We start from the raw sequence: 20876 nt of genomic DNA on the forward strand, positions 1-20876 counted from the left end.
GAATTGCTACACTCTGGTAGCGGAGTTGTAACTGTAGGCCCTCGGGAACATAGAGAAATCTTGGTGTAATTGAACTTTTCATAAATTTTCATACCCCTCAAAATGGCTAAATCTGCCAATATCTCCTAAACTACAATAGCCAATAATACGCCGATAGGCTCATTCGACGTAACTTTTGAATTTCTACACTCTGGTAGCGGAGTTGTAACTGTAGGCCCTCGGGAACATAGAGAAATCTTGTTTTAATTGAACTTTTCATAAATTTTCATACCCCTCAAAATGGCTAAATCTGCCAATATCTCCTAAACTACAATAGCCAGTAATACGCCGATAGGCTCATTCGACGTAACTTTCGAATTGCTACACTCTGGTAGCGGAGTTGTAACTGCAGGCCCTCGGGAACATAGAGAAATCTTGGTGTAATTGAACTTTTCATAAATTTTCATACCCCCCCAAAATGGCTAAATCTGCGAATATCTCCTAAACTACAATAGCCAGGAATACGCCGATAGGCTCATTCGACGTAACTTTTGAATTGCTACACTCTGGTAGCGGAGTTGTAACTGTAGGCCCTCGGGAACATGGAGAAATCTTGGTGTAATTGAACTTTTCATAAATTTTCATACCCCCCAAAATGGCTAAATCTGCCAATATCTCCTAAACTACAATAGCCAGGAATACGCCGATAGGCTCATTCGACGTAACTTTTAAATTGCTACACTCTGGTAGCGGAGTTGTAACTGTAGGCCCTCGGGAACATAGAGAAATCTTGGTTTAATTGAACTTTTCATAAATTTTCATACCCCCCAAAATGGCTAAATCTGCCAATATCTCCTAAACTACAATAGCCAGGAATACGCCGATAGGCTCATTCGACGTAACTTTTGAATTGCTACACTCTGGTAGCGGAGTTGTAACTGTAGGCCCTCGGGAACATAGAGAAATCTTGGTTTAATTGAACTTTTCATAAATTTTCATACCCCCCTAAATGGCTAAATCTGCCAATATCTCCTAAACTACAATAGCCAGGAATACGCCGATAGGCTCATTCGACGTAACTTTCGAATTGCTACACTCTGGTAGCGGAGTTGTAACTGTAGGCCCTCGGGAACATAGAGAAATCTTGGTGTAATTGAACTTTTCATAAATTTTCATACCCCCCCAAAATGGCTAAATCTGCCAATATCTCCTAAACTACAATAGCCAGGAATACGCCGATAGGCTCATCCGCCGTAACTTTTGAATTGCTACACTCTGGTAGCGGAGTTGTAACTGTAGGCCCTCGGGAACATAGAGAAATCTTGGTGTAATTGAACTTTTCATAAATTTTCATACCCCCCAAAATGGCTAAATCTGCCAATATCTCCTAAACTACAATAGCCAGGAATACGCCGATAGGCTCATTCGACGTAACTTTTGAATTGCTACACTCTGGTAGCGGAGTTGTAACTGTAGGCCCTCGGGAACATAGAGAAATCTTGGTTTAATTGAACTTTTCATAAATTTTCATACCCCCCAAAATGGCTAAATCTGCCAATATCTCCTAAACTACAATAGCCAGGAATACGCCGATAGGCTCATTCGACGTAACTTTTGAATTGCTACACTCTGGTAGCGGAGTTGTAACTGTAGGCCCTCGGGAACATAGAGAAATCTTGGTGTAATTGAACTTTTCATAAATTTTCATACCCCCCAAAATGGCTAAATCTGCCAATATCTCCTAAACTACAATAGCAAGGAATACGCCGATAGGCTCATTCGACGTAACTTTTGAATTGCTACACTCTGGTAGCGGAGTTGTAACTGTAGGCCCTCGGGAACATAGAGAAATCTTGGTTTAATTGAACTTTTCATAAATTTTCATACCTCCCAAAATGGCTAAATCTGCCAATATCTCTTAAACTACAATAGCCAGGAATACGCCGATAGGCTCATTCGACGTAACTTTTGAATTGCTACACTCTGGTAGCGGAGTTGTAACTGTAGGCCCTCGGGAACATAGAGAAATCTTGGTGTAATTGAACTTTTCATAAATTTTCATACCCCCCAAAATGGCTAAATCTGCCAATATCTTCTAAACTACAATAGCCAGGCATACGCCGATAACCTCATTCGACGAAACTTTTGAATTGCTACACTCTGGTAGCGGAGTTGTAATTGTAGGCCCTCGGGAACATAGAGAAATCTTGGTTTAATTGAACTTTTCATAAATTTCCATACCCCCCAAAATGGCTAAATCTGACAATATCTCCTAAACTACAATAGCCAGGAATACGCCGATAGGCTCATTCGACGTAACTTTTGAATTGCTACACTCTGGTAGCGGAGTTGTAACTGTAGGCCCTCGGGAACATAGAGAAATCTTGGTTTAATTGAACTTTTCATAAATTTTCATACCCCTCAAAATGGCTAAATCTGCCAATATCTCCTAAACTACAATAGCCAGGAATACGCCGATAGGCTCATTCGACGTAACTTTCGAATTGCTACACTCTGGTAGCGAAGTTGTAACTGTAGGCCCTCGGGAACATAGAGAAATCTTGGTGTAATTGAACTTTTCATAAATTTTCATACCCCCCCAAAATGGCTAAATCTGCCAATATCTCCTAAACTACAATAGCCAGGAATACGCCGATAGGCTCATTCGACGTAACTTTTGAATTGCTACACTCTGGTAGCGGAGTTGTAACTGTAGGCCCTCGGGAACATAGAGAAATCTTGGTTTAATTGAACTTTTCATAAATTTTCATACCCCCCAAAATGGCTAAATCTGCCAATATCTCCTAAACTACAATAGCCAGGAATACGCCGATAGGCTCATTCGACGTAACTTTCGAATTGCTACACTCTGGTAGCGGAGTTGTAACTGTAGGCCCTCGGGAACATAGAGAAATCTTGGTGTAATTGAACTTTTCATAAATTTTCATACCCCCCCAAAATGGCTAAATCTGCGAATATCTCCTAAACTACAATAGCCAGGAATACGCCGATAGGCTCATTCGACGTAACTTTTGAATTGCTACGCTCTGGTAGCGGAGTTGTAACTGTAGGCCCTCGGGAACATAGAGAAATCTTGGTTTAATTAAACTTTTCATAAATTTTCATACCCCCCAAAATGGCTAAATCTGCCAATATCTCTTAAACTACAATAGCCAGGAATACGCCGATAGGCTCATTCGACGTAACTTTTGAATTGCTACACTCTGGTAGAGGAGTTGTAACTGTAGGCCCTCGGGAACATAGAGAAATCTTGGTGTAATTGAACTTTTCATAAATTTTCATACCCCTCAAAATGGCTAAATCTGCCAATATCTCCTAAACTACAATAGCCAATAATACGCCGATAGGCTCATTCGACGTAACTTTTGAATTGCTACACTCTGGTAGCGGAGTTGTAACTGTAGGCCCTCGGGAACATAGAGAAATCTTGTTTTAATTGAACTTTTCATAAATTTTCATACCCCTCAAAATGGCTAAATCTGCCAATATCTCCTAAACTACAATAACCAGGAATACGCCGATAGGCTCATTCGACGTAACTTTTGAATTGCTACACTCTGGTAGCGGAGTTGTAACTGTAGGCCCTCGGAAACATAGAGAAATCTTGGTGTAATTGAACTTTTCATAAATTTTCATACCCCCCAAAACGGCTAAATCTGCCAATATCTCCTAAACTACAAAAGCCAGGAATACGCCGATAGGCTCATTCGACGTAACTTTTGAATTGCTACACTCTGTTAGCGGAGTTGTAACTGTAGGCCCTCGGGAACATAGAGAAATCTTGGTGTAATTGAACCTTTCATAAATTTTCATACCCCCCAAAATGGCTAAATCTGCCAATATCTCCTAAACTACAAAAGCCAGGAATACGCCGATAGGCTCATTCGACGTAACTTTTGAATTGCTACACTCTGGTAGCGGAGTTGTAACTGTAGGCCCTCGGGAACATAGAGAAATCTTGGTTTAATTGAACTTTTCATAAATTTTCATACCCCCCAAAATGGCTAAATCTGCCAATATCTCCTAAACTACAATAGCCAGGAATACGCCGATAGGCTCATTCGACGTAACTTTTGAATTGCTACACTCTGGTAGCGGAGTTGTAACTGTAGGCCCTCGGGAACATAGAGAAATCTTGGTTTAATTGAACTTTTCATAAATTTTCATACCCCCCAAAATGGCTAAATCTGCCAATATCTCCTAAACTACAATAGCCAGGAATACGCCGATAGGCTCATTCGACGTAACTTTCGAATTGCTACACTCTGGTAGCGGAGTTGTAACTATAGGCCTTCGGGAACATGGAGAAATCTTGGTGTAATTGAACTTTTCATAAATTTTCATACCCCCCAAAATGGCTAAATCTGCCAATATCTCCTAAACTACAATAGCCAGGAATACGCCGATAGGCTCATTCGACGTAACTTTTGAATTGCTACACTCTGGTAGCGGAGTTGTGACTGTAGGCCCTCGGGAACATAGAGAAATCTTGGTTTAATTGAAATTTTCATAAATTTTCATACCCCCCAAAATGGCTAAATCTGCCAATATCTCATAAACTACAATAGCCAGGAATACGCCGATAGGCTCATTCGACGTAACTTTTAAATTGCTACACTCTGGTAGCGGAGTTGTAACTGTAGGCCCTCGGGAACATAGAGAAATCTTGGTTTGATTGAACTTTTCATAAACTTTCATACCCCCCAAAATGGCTAAATCTGCCAATATCTCCTAAACTACAATAGCCAGGAATACGCCGATAGGCTCATTCGACGTAACTTTTGAATTGCTACACTCTGGTAGCGGAGTTGTAACTGTAGGCCCTCGGCAACATAGAGAAATCTTGGTTTAATTGAACTTTTCATAAATTTTCATACCCCCCAAAATGGCTAAATCTGCCAATATCTCCTAAACTACAATAGCCAGGAATACGCCGATAGGCTCATTCGACGTAACTTTTAAATTGCTACACTCTGGTAGCGGAGTTGTAACTGTAGGCCCTCGGGAACATAGAGAAATCTTGGTTTAATTGAACTTTTCATAAATTTTCATACCCCCCAAAATGGCTAAATCTGCCAATATCTCCTAAACTACAATAGCCAGGAATACGCCGATAGGCTCATTCGACGTAACTTTTGAATTGCTACACTCTGGTAGCGGAGTTGTAACTGTAGGCCCTCGGGAACATAGAGAAATCTTGGTTTAATTGAACTTTTCATAAATTTTCATACCCCCCAAAATGGCTAAATCTGCCAATATCTCCTAAACTACAATAGCCAGGAATACGCCGATAGGCTCATTCGACGTAACTTTCGAATTGCTACACTCTGGTAGCGGAGTTGTAACTGCAGGCCCTCGGGAACATAGAGAAATCTTGGTGTAATTGAACTTTTCATAAATTTTCATACCCCCCCAAAATGGCTAAATCTGCGAATATCTCCTAAACTACAATAGCCAGGAATACGCCGATAGGCTCATTCGACGTAACTTTTGAATTGCTACGCTCTGGTAGCGGAGTTGTAACTGTAGGCCCTCGGGAACATAGAGAAATCTTGGTTTAATTGAACTTTTCATAAATTTTCATACCCCCCAAAATGGCTAAATCTGCCAATATCTCTTAAACTACAATAGCCAGGAATACGCCGATAGGCTCATTCGACGTAACTTTTGAATTGCTACACTCTGGTAGCGGAGTTGTAACTGTAGGCCCTCGGGAACATAGAGAAATCTTGGTGTAATTGAACTTTTCATAAATTTTCATACCCCTCAAAATGGCTAAATCTGCCAATATCTCCTAAACTACAATAGCCAATAATACGCCGATAGGCTCATTCGACGTAACTTTTGAATTTCTACACTCTGGTAGCGGAGTTGTAACTGTAGGCCCTCGGGAACATAGAGAAATCTTGTTTTAATTGAACTTTTCATAAATTTTCATACCCCTCAAAATGGCTAAATCTGCCAATATCTCCTAAACTACAATAGCCAGTAATACGCCGATAGGCTCATTCGACGTAACTTTTGAATTGCTACACTCTGGTAGCGGAGTTGTAACTGTAGGCCCTCGGGAACATAGAGAAATCTTGGTGTAATTGAACTTTTCATAAATTTTCATACCCCCCAAAACGGCTAAATCTGCCAATATCTCCTAAACTACAAAAGCCAGGAATACGCCGATAGGCTCATTCGACGTAACTTTTGAATTGCTACACTCTGGTAGCGGAGTTGTAACTGTAGGCCCTCGGGAGCATAGAGAAATCTTGGTGTAATTGAGCTTTTCATAAATTTTCATACCCCCCCCCAAAATGGCTAAATCTGCCAATATCTCCTAAACTACAATAGCCAGGAATACGCCGATAGGCTCATTCGACGTAACTTTTGAATTGCTACACTCTGGTAGCGGAGTTGTAACTGTAGGCCCTCGGGAACATAGAGAAATCTTGGTGTAATTGAACTTTTCATAAATTTTCATACCCCCCAAAATGGCTAAATCTGCCAATATCTCCTAAACTACAAAAGCCAGGAATACGCCGATAGGCTCATTCGACGTAACTTTTGAATTGCTACACTCTGGTAGCGGAGTTGTAATTGTAGGCCCTCGGGAACATAGAGAAATCTTGGTTTCATTGAACTTTTCATAAATTTTCATACCCCCCAAAATGGCTAAATCTGCCAATATCTCCTAAACTACAATAGCCAGGAATACGCCGATAGGCTCATTCGACGTAACTTTTGAATTGCTACACTCTGGTAGCGGAGTTGTAACTGTAGGCCCTCGGGAACATTGAGAAATCTTGGTTTAATTGAACTTTTCATAAATTTTCATACCCCCCAAAATGGCTAAATCTGCCAATATCTCCTAAACTACAATAGCCAGGAACACGCCGATAGGCTCATTCGACGTAACTTTCGAATTGCTACACTCTGGTAGCGGTGTTGTAACTATAGGCCTTCGGGAACATGGAGAAATCTTGGTGTAATTGAACTTTTCATAAATTTTCATACCCCCCAAAATGGCTAAATCTGCCAATATCTCCTAAACTACAATAGCCAGGAATACGCCGATAGGCTCATTCGACGTAACTTTTGAATTGCTACACTCTGGTAGCGGAGTTGTGACTGTAGGCCCTCGGGAACATAGAGAAATCTTGGTGTAATTGAACCTTTCATAAATTTTCATACCCCCCAAAATGGCTAAATCTGCCAATATCTCCTAAACTACAAAAGCCAGGAATACGCCGATAGGCTCATTCGACGTAACTTTTGAATTGCTACACTCTGGTAGCGGAGTTGTAACTGTAGGCCCTCGGGAACATAGAGAAATCTTGGTTTAATTGAACTTTTCATAAATTTTCATACCCCCCAAAATGGCTAAATCTGCCAATATCTCCTAAACTACAATAGCCAGGAATACGCCGATAGGCTCATTCGACGTAACTTTTGAATTGCTACACTCTGGTAGCGGAGTTGTAACTGTAGGCCCTCGGGAACATAGAGAAATCTTGGTTTAATTGAACTTTTCATAAATTTTCATACCCCCCAAAATGGCTAAATCTGCCAATATCTCCTAAACTACAATAGCCAGGAATACGCCGATAGGCTCATTCGACGTAACTTTCGAATTGCTACACTCTGGTAGCGGAGTTGTAACTATAGGCCTTCGGGAACATGGAGAAATCTTGGTGTAATTGAACTTTTCATAAATTTTCATACCCCCCAAAATGGCTAAATCTGCCAATATCTCCTAAACTACAATAGCCAGGAATACGCCGATAGGCTCATTCGACGTAACTTTTGAATTGCTACACTCTGGTAGCGGAGTTGTGACTGTAGGCCCTCGGGAACATAGAGAAATCTTGGTTTAATTGAAATTTTCATAAATTTTCATACCCCCCAAAATGGCTAAATCTGCCAATATCTCATAAACTACAATAGCCAGGAATACGCCGATAGGCTCATTCGACGTAACTTTTAAATTGCTACACTCTGGTAGCGGAGTTGTAACTGTAGGCCCTCGGGAACATAGAGAAATCTTGGTTTGATTGAACTTTTCATAAACTTTCATACCCCCCAAAATGGCTAAATCTGCCAATATCTCCTAAACTACAATAGCCAGGAATACGCCGATAGGCTCATTCGACGTAACTTTTGAATTGCTACACTCTGGTAGCGGAGTTGTAACTGTAGGCCCTCGGCAACATAGAGAAATCTTGGTTTAATTGAACTTTTCATAAATTTTCATACCCCCCAAAATGGCTAAATCTGCCAATATCTCCTAAACTACAATAGCCAGGAATACGCCGATAGGCTCATTCGACGTAACTTTTAAATTGCTACACTCTGGTAGCGGAGTTGTAACTGTAGGCCCTCGGGAACATAGAGAAATCTTGGTTTAATTGAACTTTTCATAAATTTTCATACCCCCCAAAATGGCTAAATCTGCCAATATCTCCTAAACTACAATAGCCAGGAATACGCCGATAGGCTCATTCGACGTAACTTTTGAATTGCTACACTCTGGTAGCGGAGTTGTAACTGTAGGCCCTCGGGAACATAGAGAAATCTTGGTTTAATTGAACTTTTCATAAATTTTCATACCCCCCAAAATGGCTAAATCTGCCAATATCTCCTAAACTACAATAGCCAGGAATACGCCGATAGGCTCATTCGACGTAACTTTCGAATTGCTACACTCTGGTAGCGGAGTTGTAACTGCAGGCCCTCGGGAACATAGAGAAATCTTGGTGTAATTGAACTTTTCATAAATTTTCATACCCCCCCAAAATGGCTAAATCTGCGAATATCTCCTAAACTACAATAGCCAGGAATACGCCGATAGGCTCATTCGACGTAACTTTTGAATTGCTACGCTCTGGTAGCGGAGTTGTAACTGTAGGCCCTCGGGAACATAGAGAAATCTTGGTTTAATTGAACTTTTCATAAATTTTCATACCCCCCAAAATGGCTAAATCTGCCAATATCTCTTAAACTACAATAGCCAGGAATACGCCGATAGGCTCATTCGACGTAACTTTTGAATTGCTACACTCTGGTAGCGGAGTTGTAACTGTAGGCCCTCGGGAACATAGAGAAATCTTGGTGTAATTGAACTTTTCATAAATTTTCATACCCCTCAAAATGGCTAAATCTGCCAATATCTCCTAAACTACAATAGCCAATAATACGCCGATAGGCTCATTCGACGTAACTTTTGAATTGCTACACTCTGGTAGCGGAGTTGTAACTGTAGGCCCTCGGGAACATAGAGAAATCTTGTTTTAATTGAACTTTTCATAAATTTTCATACCCCTCAAAATGGCTAAATCTGCCAATATCTCCTAAACTACAATAGCCAGTAATACGCCGATAGGCTCATTCGACGTAACTTTTGAATTGCTACACTCTGGTAGCGGAGTTGTAACTGTAGGCCCTCGGGAACATAGAGAAATCTTGGTGTAATTGAACTTTTCATAAATTTTCATACCCCCCAAAACGGCTAAATCTGCCAATATCTCCTAAACTACAAAAGCCAGGAATACGCCGATAGGCTCATTCGACGTAACTTTTGAATTGCTACACTCTGGTAGCGGAGTTGTAACTGTAGGCCCTCGGGAGCATAGAGAAATCTTGGTGTAATTGAGCTTTTCATAAATTTTCATACCCCCCCCCCAAAATGGCTAAATCTGCCAATATCTCCTAAACTACAATAGCCAGGAATACGCCGATAGGCTTATTCGACGTAACTTTTGAATTGCTACACTCTGGTAGCGGAGTTGTAACTGTAGGCCCTCGGGAACATAGAGAAATCTTGGTGTAATTGAACTTTTCATAAATTTTCATACCCCCCAAAATGGCTAAATCTGCCAATATCTCCTAAACTACAAAAGCCAGGAATACGCCGATAGGCTCATTCGACGTAACTTTTGAATTGCTACACTCTGGTAGCGGAGATGTAATTGTAGGCCCTCGGGAACATAGAGAAATCTTGGTTTCATTGAACTTTTCATAAATTTTCATACCCCCCAAAATGGCTAAATCTGCCAATATCTCCTAAACTACAATAGCCAGGAATACGCCGATAGGCTCATTCGACGTAACTTTTGAATTGCTACACTCTGGTAGCGGAGTTGTAACTGTAGGCCCTCGGGAACATTGAGAAATCTTGGTTTAATTGAACTTTTCATAAATTTTCATACCCCCCAAAATGGCTAAATCTGCCAATATCTCCTAAACTACAATAGCCAGGAACACGCCGATAGGCTCATTCGACGTAACTTTCGAATTGCTACACTCTGGTAGCGGTGTTGTAACTATAGGCCTTCGGGAACATGGAGAAATCTTGGTGTAATTGAACTTTTCATAAATTTTCATACCCCCCAAAATGGCTAAATCTGCCAATATCTCCTAAACTACAATAGCCAGGAATACGCCGATAGGCTCATTCGACGTAACTTTTGAATTGCTACACTCTGGTAGCGGAGTTGTGACTGTAGGCCCTCGGGAACATAGAGAAATCTTGGTTTAATTGAACTTTTCATAAATTTTCATACCCCCCAAAATGGCTAAATCTGCCAATATCTCCTTAACTACAATAGCCAGGAATACGCCGATAGGCTCATTCGACGAAACTTTTGAATTGCTACACTCTGGTAGCGGAGTTGTAATTGTAGGCCCTCGGGAACATAGAGAAATCTTGGTTTAATTGAACTTTTCATAAATTTTCATACCCCCCAAAATGGCTAAATCTGCCAATATCTCCTAAACTACAATAGCCAGGAATACGCCGATAGGCTCATTCGACGTAACTTTTGAATTGCTACACTCTGGTAGCGGAGTTGTAACTGTAGGCCCTCGGGAACATAGAGAAATCTTGGTTTAATTGAACCTTTCATAAATTTTCATACCCCCCAAAATGGCTAAATCTGCCAATATCTCCTAAACTACAATAGCCAGGAACACGCCAATAGGCTCATTCGACGTAAGTTTTGAATTGCTACACTCTGGTAGCGGAGTTGTAACTGTAGGCCCTCGGGAACATAGAGAAATCTTGGTTTAATTGAACTTTTCATAAATTTTCATACCCCCCAAAATGGCTAAATCTGCCAATATCTCCTAAACTACAATAGCCAGGAACACGCCGATAGGCTCATTCGACGTAACTTTTGAATTGCTACACTCTGGTAGCGGAGTTGTAACTGTAGGCCCTCGGGAACATAGAGAAATCTTGGTTTAATTGAACTTTTCATAAATTTTCATACCCCCCAAAATGGCTAAATCTGCCAATATCTCCTAAACTACAATAGCCAGGAATACGCCGATAGGCTCATTCGACGTAACTTTTGAATTGCTACACTCTGGTAGCGGAGTTGTAATTGTAGGCCCTCGGGAACATAGAGAAATCTTGGTTTAATTGAACTTTTCATAAATTTTCATACCCCCCAAAATGGCTAAATCTGCCAATATCTCCTAAACTACAATAGCCAGGAATACGCCGATAGGCTCATTCGACGTAACTTTTGAATTGCTACACTCTGGTAGCGGAGTTGTAACTGTAGGCCCTCGGGAACATTGAGAAATCTTGGTTTAATTGAACTTTTCATAAATTTTCATACCCCCCAAAATGGCTAAATCTGCCAATATCTCCTAAACTACAATAGCCAGGAACACGCCGATAGGCTCATTCGACGTAACTTTCGAATTGCTACACTCTGGTAGCGGTGTTGTAACTATAGGCCTTCGGGAACATGGAGAAATCTTGGTGTAATTGAACTTTTCATAAATTTTCATACCCCCCAAAATGGCTAAATCTGCCAATATCTCCTAAACTACAATAGCCAGGAATACGCCGATAGGCTCATTCGACGTAACTTTTGAATTGCTACACTCTGGTAGCGGAGTTGTGACTGTAGGCCCTCGGGAACATAGAGAAATCTTGGTTTAATTGAACTTTTCATAAATTTTCATACCCCCCAAAATGGCTAAATCTGCCAATATCTCCTTAACTACAATAGCCAGGAATACGCCGATAGGCTCATTCGACGAAACTTTTGAATTGCTACACTCTGGTAGCGGAGTTGTAATTGTAGGCCCTCGGGAACATAGAGAAATCTTGGTTTAATTGAACTTTTCATAAATTTTCATACCCCCCAAAATGGCTAAATCTGCCAATATCTCCTAAACTACAATAGCCAGGAATACGCCGATAGGCTCATTCGACGTAACTTTTGAATTGCTACACTCTGGTAGCGGAGTTGTAACTGTAGGCCCTCGGGAACATAGAGAAATCTTGGTTTAATTGAACCTTTCATAAATTTTCATACCCCCCAAAATGGCTAAATCTGCCAATATCTCCTAAACTACAATAGCCAGGAACACGCCGATAGGCTCATTCGACGTAACTGTCGAATTGCTACACTCTGGTAGCGGAGTTGTATTTATAGGCCTTCGGGAACATGGAGAAATCTTGGTGTAATTGAACTTTTCATAAATTTTCATACCCCCCCAAAATGGCTAAATCTGCCAATATCTCCTAAACTACAATAGCCAGGAATACGCCGATAGGCTCATTCGACGTAACTTTTGAATTGCTACACTCTGGTAGCGGAGTTGTAACTGTAGGCCCTCGGGAACATAGAGAAATCTTGGTTTAATTGAACTTTTCATAAATTTTCATACCCCCAAAAATGGCGAAATCTGCCAATATCTCTTAAACTACAATAGCCAGGAATACGCCGATAGGCTCATTCGACGTAACTTTTGAATTGCTACACTCTGGTAGCGGAGTTGTAACTGTAGGCCCTCGGGAACATAGAGAAATCTTGGTTTAATTGAACTTTTCATAAATTTTCATACCCCCCAAAATTGCTAAATCTGCCAATATCTCCTAAACTACAATAGCCAGGAATACGCCGATAGGCTCATTCGACGTAACTTTTGAATTGCTACACTCTGGTAGCGGAGTTGTAACTGTAGGCCCTCGGGAACATAGAGAAATCTTGGTGTAATTCAACTTTTCATAAATTTTCATACCCCCCAAAATGGCTAAATCTGCCAATATCTCCTAAACTACAATAGCCAGGAATACGCCGATAGGCTCATTCGACGTAACTTTTAAATTGCTACACTCTGGTAGCGGAGTTGTAACTGTAGGCCCTCGGGAACATAGAGAAATCTTGGTGTAATTGAACTTTTCATAAATTTTCATACCCCCCAAAATGGCTAAATCTGCCAATATCTCCTAAACTACAATAGCCAGGAATACGCCGATAGGCTCATTCGACGTAACTTTTGAATTGCTACACTCTGGTAGCGGAGTTGTAACTGTAGGCCCTCGGGAACATAGAGAAATCTTGGTGTAATTGAACTTTTCATAAATTTTCATACCCCCCAAAATGGCTAAATCTGCCAATATCTCCTAAACTACAATAGCCAGGAATACGCCGATAGGCTCATTCGACGTAACTTTCGAATTGCTACACTCTGGTAGCGGAGTTGTAACTGTAGGCCCTCGGGAACATAGAGAAATCTTGGTGTAATTGAACTTTCCATAAATTTTCATACCCCCCCAAAATGGCTAAATCTGCCAATATCTTCTAAACTACAATAGCCAGGAATACGCCGATAGGCTCATTCGACGTAACTTTTGAATTGCTACACTCTGGTAGCGGAGTTGTAACTGTAGGCCCTCGGGAACATAGAGAAATCTTGGTTTAATTGAACTTTTCATAAATTTTCATAACCCCCCAAAATGACTAAATCTGCCAATATCTCTTAAACTACAATAGCCAGGAATACGCCGATAGGCTCATTCGACGTAACTTTTGAATTGCTACACTCTGGTAGCGGAGTTGTAACTGTAGGCCCTCGGGAACATAGAGAAATCTTGGTGTAATTGAACTTTTCATAAATTTTCATACCCCTCAAAATGGCTAAATCTGCCAATATCTCCTAAACTACAATAGCCAATAATACGCCGATAGGCTCATTCGACGTAACTTTTGAATTGCTACACTCTGGTAGCGGAGTTGTAACTGTAGGCCCTCGGGAACATAGAGAAATCTTGGTGTAATTGAACTTTTCATAAATTTTCATACCCCTCAAAATGGCTAAATCTGCCAATATCTCCTAAACTACAATAGCCAGGAATACGCCGATAGGCTCATTCGACGTAACTTTTGAATTGCTACACTCTGGTAGCGGATTTGTAACTGTAGGCCCTTAGGGAACAAAGAGAAATCTTGGTGTAATTGAACTTTTCATAAATTTTCATACCCCCCAAAATGGCTAAATCTGCCAATATCTCCTATACTACAATAGCCAGGAATACGCCGATATGCTCATTCGACGTAACTTTTGAATTGCTACACTCTGGTAGCGGAGTTGTAACTGTAGGCCCTCGGGAACATAGAGAAATCTTGGTGTAATTGAACTTTTCATAAATTTTCATACCCCCCAAAATGGCTAAATCTGCCAATATCTCCTAAACTACAATAGCCAGGAAAACGCCGATAGGCTCATTCGACGTAACTTTTGAATTGCTACACTCTGGTAGCGGAGTTGTAACTGTAGGCCCTCGGGAACATAGAGAAATCTTGGTTTAATTGAACTTTTCATAAATTTTCATACCCCCCCAAATGGCTAAATCTGCCAATATCTCCTAAACTACAATAGCCAGTAATACGCCGATAGGCTCATTCGACGTAACTTTTGAATTGCTACACTCTGGTAGCGGAGTTGTAACTGTAGGTCCTCGGGAACATAGAGAAATCTTGGTTTAATTGAACTTTTCATAAATTTTCATACCCCCAAAATGGTTAAATCTGCCAATATCTACTAAACTACAATAGCCAGAAATTCGCCGATAGGCTCATTCGACGTAACTTTTGAATTGCTACACTCTGGTAGCGGAGTTGTAACTGTAGGCCCTCGGGAACATAGAGAAATCGTGGTGTAATTGAACTTTTCATAAATTTTCATACCCCCCCAAAATGGCTAAATCTGCCAATATCTCCTAAACTACAATAGCCAGGAATACGCCGATAGGCTCATTCGACGTAACTTTTGAATTGCTACACTCTGGTAGCGGAGTAATAACTGTAGGCCCTCGGGAACATAGAGAAATCTTGGTTCAATTAAACTTTTCATAAATTTTCTTACCCCCCAAAATGTCTAAATCTACCAATATCTCCTAAACTACAATAGCCAGGAATACGCCGATAGGCTCATTCGACGTAACTTTTGAATTGCTACACTCTGGTAGCGGAGTTGTAACTGTAGGCCCTCGGGAACATAGAGAAATCTTGGTGTAATTGAACTTTTCATAAATTTTCATACCCCCCCCCCAAAATGGCTAAATCTGCCAATATCTCCTAAACTACAATAGCCAGGAATACGCCGATAGGCTCATTCGACGTAACTTTTGAATTGCTACACTCTGGTAGCGGAGTAATAACTGTAGGCCCTCGGGAACATAGAGAAATCTTGGTTTAATTGAACTTTTCATAAATTTTCATACCCCCCCAAAATGGCTAAATCTGCCAATATCTCCTAAACTACCATAGCCAGGAATACGCCGATAGGCTCATTCGACGTAACTTTTGAATTGCTACACTCTGGTAGCGGAGTTGTAACTGTAGGCCCTCGGGAACATAGAGAAATCTTGGTGTAATTGAACTTTTCATAAATTTTCATACCCCCCAAAATGGCTAAATCTGCCAATATCTCCTAAACTACAATAGCCAGGAATACGCCGATAGGCTCATTCGACGTAACTTTCGAATTGCTACACTCTGGTAGCGGAGTTGTAACTGTAGGCCCTCGGGAACATAGAGAAATCTTGGTGTAATTGAACTTTTCATAAATTTTCATACCCCCCAAAATGGCTAAATCTGCCAATATCTCCTAAACTACAATAGCCAGGAATACGCCGATAGGCTCATTTGACGTAACTTTCAAATTGCTACACTCTGGTAGCGGAGTTGTAACTATAGGCCTTCGGGAACATGGAGAAATCTTGGTGTAATTGAACTTTTCATAAATTTTCATACCCCCCCAAAATGGCTAAATCTGCCAATATCTCCTAAACTACAATAGCCAGGAATACGCCGATAGGCTCATTCGACGTAACTTTTGAATTGCTACACTCTGGTAGCAGAGTTGTAACTGTAGGCCCTCGGGAACATAGAGAAATCTTGGTTTAATTGAACTTTTCATAAATTTTCATACCCCCAAAAATGGCGAAATCTGCCAATATCTCTTAAACTACAATAGCCAGGAATACGCCGATAGGCTCATTCGACGTAACTTTTGAATTGCTACACTCTGGTAGCGGAGTTGTAACTGTAGGATCTCGGGAACATAGAGAAATCTTGGTTTAATTGAACTTTTCATAAATTTTCATACCCCCCAAAATGGCTAAATCTGCCAATATCTCCTAAACTACAATAGCCAGGAATACGCCGATAGGCTCACTCGACGTAACTTTTGAATTGCTACACTCTGGTAGCGGAGTTGTAACTGTAGGCCCTCGGGAACATAGAGAAATCTTGGTGTAATTGAACTTTTCATAAATTTTCATACCCCCCAAAATGGCTAAATCTGCCAATATCTCCTAAACTACAATAGCCAGGAATACGCCGATAGGCTCATTCGACGTAACTTTTAAATTGCTACACTCTGGTAGCGGAGTTGTAACTGTAGGCCCTCGGGAACATAGAGAAATCTTGGTTTAATTGAACTTTTCATAAATTTTCATACCCCCCAAAATGGCTAAATCTGCCAATATCTCCTAAACTACAATAGCCAGGAATACGCCGATAGGCTCATTCGACGTAACTTTTGAATTGCTACACTCTGGTAGCGGAGTTGTAACTGTAGGCCCTCGGGAACATAGAGAAATCTTGGTGTAATTGAACTTTTAATAAATTTTCATACCCCCCAAAATGGCTAAATCTGCCAATATCTCCTAAACTACAATAGCCAGGAATACGCCGATAGGCTCATTCGACGTAACTTTCGAATTGCTACACTCTGGTAGCGGAGTTGTAACTGTAGGCCCTCGGGAACATAGAGAAATCTTGGTTTAATTGAACTTTTCATATATTTTCATACCCCCCAAAATGACTAAATCTGCCAATATCTCTTAAACTACAATAGCCAGGAATACGCCGATAGGCTCATTCGACGTAACTTTTGAATTGCTACACTCTGGTAGCGGAGTTGTAACTGTAGGCCCTCGGGAACATAGAGAAATCTTGGTGTAATTGAACTTTTCATAAATTTTCATACCCCTCAAAATGGCTAAATCTGCCAATATCTCCTAAACTACAATAGCCAATAATACGCCGATAGGCTCATTCAACGTAACTTTTGAATTGCTACACTCTGGTAGCGGAGTTGTAACTGTAGGCCCTCGGGAACATAGAGAAATCTTGGTGTAATTGAACTTTTCATAAATTTTCATACCCCTCAAAATGGCTAAATCTGCCAATATCTCCTAAACTACAATAGCCAGGAATACGCCGATAGGCTCATTCGACGTAACTTTTGAATTGCTACACTCTGGTAGCGGAGTTGTAACTGTAGGCCCTTAGGGAACATAGAGAAATCTTGGTGTAATTGAACTTTTCATAAATTTTCATACCCCCCGAAATGGCTAAATCTGCCAATATCTCCTATACTACAATAGCCAGGAATACGCCGATAGGCTCATTCGACGTAACTTTTGAATTGCTACACTCTGGTAGCGGAGTTGTAACTGTAGGCCCTCGGGAACATAGAGAAATCTTGGTGTAATTGAACTTTTCATAAATTTTCATACCCCCCAAAATGGCTAAATCTGCCAATATCTCCTAAACTACAATAGCCAGGAAAACGCCGATAGGCTCATTCGACGTAACTTTTGAATTGCTACACTCTGGTAGCGGAGTTGTAACTGTAGGCCCTCGGGAACATAGAGAAATCTTGGTTTAATTGAACTTTTCATAAATTTTCATACCCCCCCAAATGGCTAAATCTGCCAATATCTCCTAAACTACAATAGCCAGTAATACGCCGATAGGCTCATTCGACGTAACTTTTGAATTGCTACACTCTGGTAGCGGAGTTGTAACTGTAGGCCCTCGGGAACATAGAGAAATCTTGGTTTAATTGAACTTTTCATAAATTTTCATACCCCCAAAATGGTTAAATCTGCCAATATCTACTAAACTACAATAGCCAAGAATACGCCGATAGGCTCATTCGACGTAACTTTTGAATTGCTACACTCTGGTAGCGGAGTTGTAACTGTAGGCCCTCGGGAACATAGAGAAATCGTGGTTTAATTGAACTTTTCATATATTTTCATACCCTCCAAAATGACTAAATCTGCCAATATCTCTTAAACTACAATAGCCAGGAATACGCCGATAGGCTCATTCGACGTAACTTTTGAATTGCTACACTCTGGTAGCGGAGTTGTAACTGTAGGCCCTCGGGAACATAGAGAAATCTTGGTGTAATTGAACTTTTCATAAATTTTCATACCCCTCAAAATGGCTAAATCTGCCAATATCTCCTAACCTACAATAGCCAATAATACGCCGATAGGCTCATTCAACGTAACTTTTGAATTGCTACACTCTGGTAGCGGAGTTGTAACTGTAGGCCCTCGGGAACATAGAGAAATCTTGGTGTAATTGAACTTTTCATAAATTTTCATACCCCTCAAAATGGCTAAATCTGCCAATATCTCCTATACTACAATAGCCAGGAATACGCCGATAGGCTCATTCGACGTAACTTTTGAATTGCTACACTCTGGTAGCGGAGTTGTAACTGTAGGCCCTTAGGGAACATAGAGAAATCTTGGTGTAATTGAACTTTTCATAAATTTTCATACCCCCCGAAATGGCTAAATCTGCCAATATCTCCTATACTACAATAGCCAGGAATACGCCGATAGGCTCATTCGACGTAACTTTTGAATTGCTACACTCTGGTAGCGGAGTTGTAACTGTAGGCCCTCGGGAACATAGAGAAATCTTGGTGTAATTGAACTTTTCATAAATTTTCATACCCCCCAAAATGGCTAAATCTGCCAATATCTCCTAAACTACAATAGCCAGGAAAACGCCGATAGGCTCATTCGACGTAACTTTTGAATTGCTACACTCTGGTAGCGGAGTTGTAACTGTAGGCCCTTAGGGAACATAGAGAAATCTTGGTGTAATTGAACTTTTCATAAATTTTCATACCCCTCAAAATGGCTAAATCTGCCAATATCTCCTAAACTACAATAGCCAGGAATACGCCGATAGGCTCATTCGACGTAACTTTTGAATTGCTACACTCTGGTAGCGGAGTTGTAACTGTAGGCCCTTAGGGAACATAGAGAAATCTTGGTGTAATTGAACTTTTCATAAATTTTCATACCCCTCAAAATGGCTAAATCTGCCAATATCTCCTAAACTACAATAGCCAGGAATACGCCGATAGGCTCATTCGACGTAACTTTTGAATTGCTACACTCTGGTAGCGGAGTTGTAACTGTAGGCCCTTAGGGAACATAGAGAAATCTTGGTGTAATTGAACTTTTCATAAATTTTCATACCCCCCGAAATGGCTAAATCTGCCAATATCTCCTAAACTACAATAGCCAGGAATACGCCGATAGGCTCATTCGACGTAACTTTTGAATTGCTACACTCTGGTAGCGGAGTAATAACTGTAGGCCCTCGGGAACATAGAGAAATCTTGGTTTGATTGAACTTTTCATAAATTTTCATACCCCCCCAAAATGGCTAAATCTGCCAATATCTCCTAAACTACCATAGCCAGGAATACGCCGATAGGCTCATTCGACGTAACTTTTGAATTGCTACACTCTGGTAGCGGAGTTGTAACTGTAGGCCCTCGGGAACATAGAGAAATCTTGGTGTAATTGAACTTTTCATAAATTTTCATACCCCCCAAAATGGCTAAATCTGCCAATATCTCCTAAACTACAATAGCCAGGAATACGCCGATAGGCTCATTCGACGTAACTTTCGAATTGCTACACTCTGGTAGCGGAGTTGTAACTGTAGGCCCTCGGGAACATAGAGAAATCTTGGTGTAATTGAACTTTTCATAAATTTTCATACCCCCCAAAATGGCTAAATCTGCCAATATCTCCTAAACTACAATAGCCAGGAATACGCCGATAGGCTCATTTGACGTAACTTTCAAATTGCTACACTCTGGTAGCGGAGTTGTAACTATAGGCCTTCGGGAACATGGAGAAATCTTGGTGTAATTGAACTTTTCATAAATTTTCATACCCCCCCAAAATGGCTAAATCTGCCAATATCTCCTAAACTACAATAGCCAGGAATACGCCGATAGGCTCATTCGACGTAACTTTTGAATTGCTACACTCTGGTAGCAGAGTTGTAACTGTAGGCCCTCGGGAACATAGAGAAATCTTGGTTTAATTGAACTTTTCATAAATTTTCATACCCCCAAAAATGGCGAAATCTGCCAATATCTTTTAAACTACAATAGCCAGGAATACGCCGATAGGCTCATTCGACGTAACTTTTGAATTGCTACACTCTGGTAGCGGAGTTGTAACTGTAGGATCTCGGGAACATAGAGAAATCTTGGTTTAATTGAACTTTTCATAAATTTTCATACCCCCCAAAATGGCTAAATCTGCCAATATCTCCTAAACTACAATAGCCAGGAATACGCCGATAGGCTCACTCGACGTAACTTTTGAATTGCTACACTCTGGTAGCGGAGTTGTAACTGTAGGCCCTCGGGAACATAGAGAAATCTTGGTGTAATTGAACTTTTCATAAATTTTCATACCCCCCAAAATGGCTAAATCTGCCAATATCTCCTAAACTACAATA

The sequence above is a fragment of the Botryllus schlosseri genome, chromosome 8 (genome assembly GCF_051294905.1).
Source record: "Botryllus schlosseri isolate E-star chromosome 8, Bs_hap1, whole genome shotgun sequence".
NCBI lineage: Eukaryota > Metazoa > Chordata > Ascidiacea > Stolidobranchia > Styelidae > Botryllus > Botryllus schlosseri.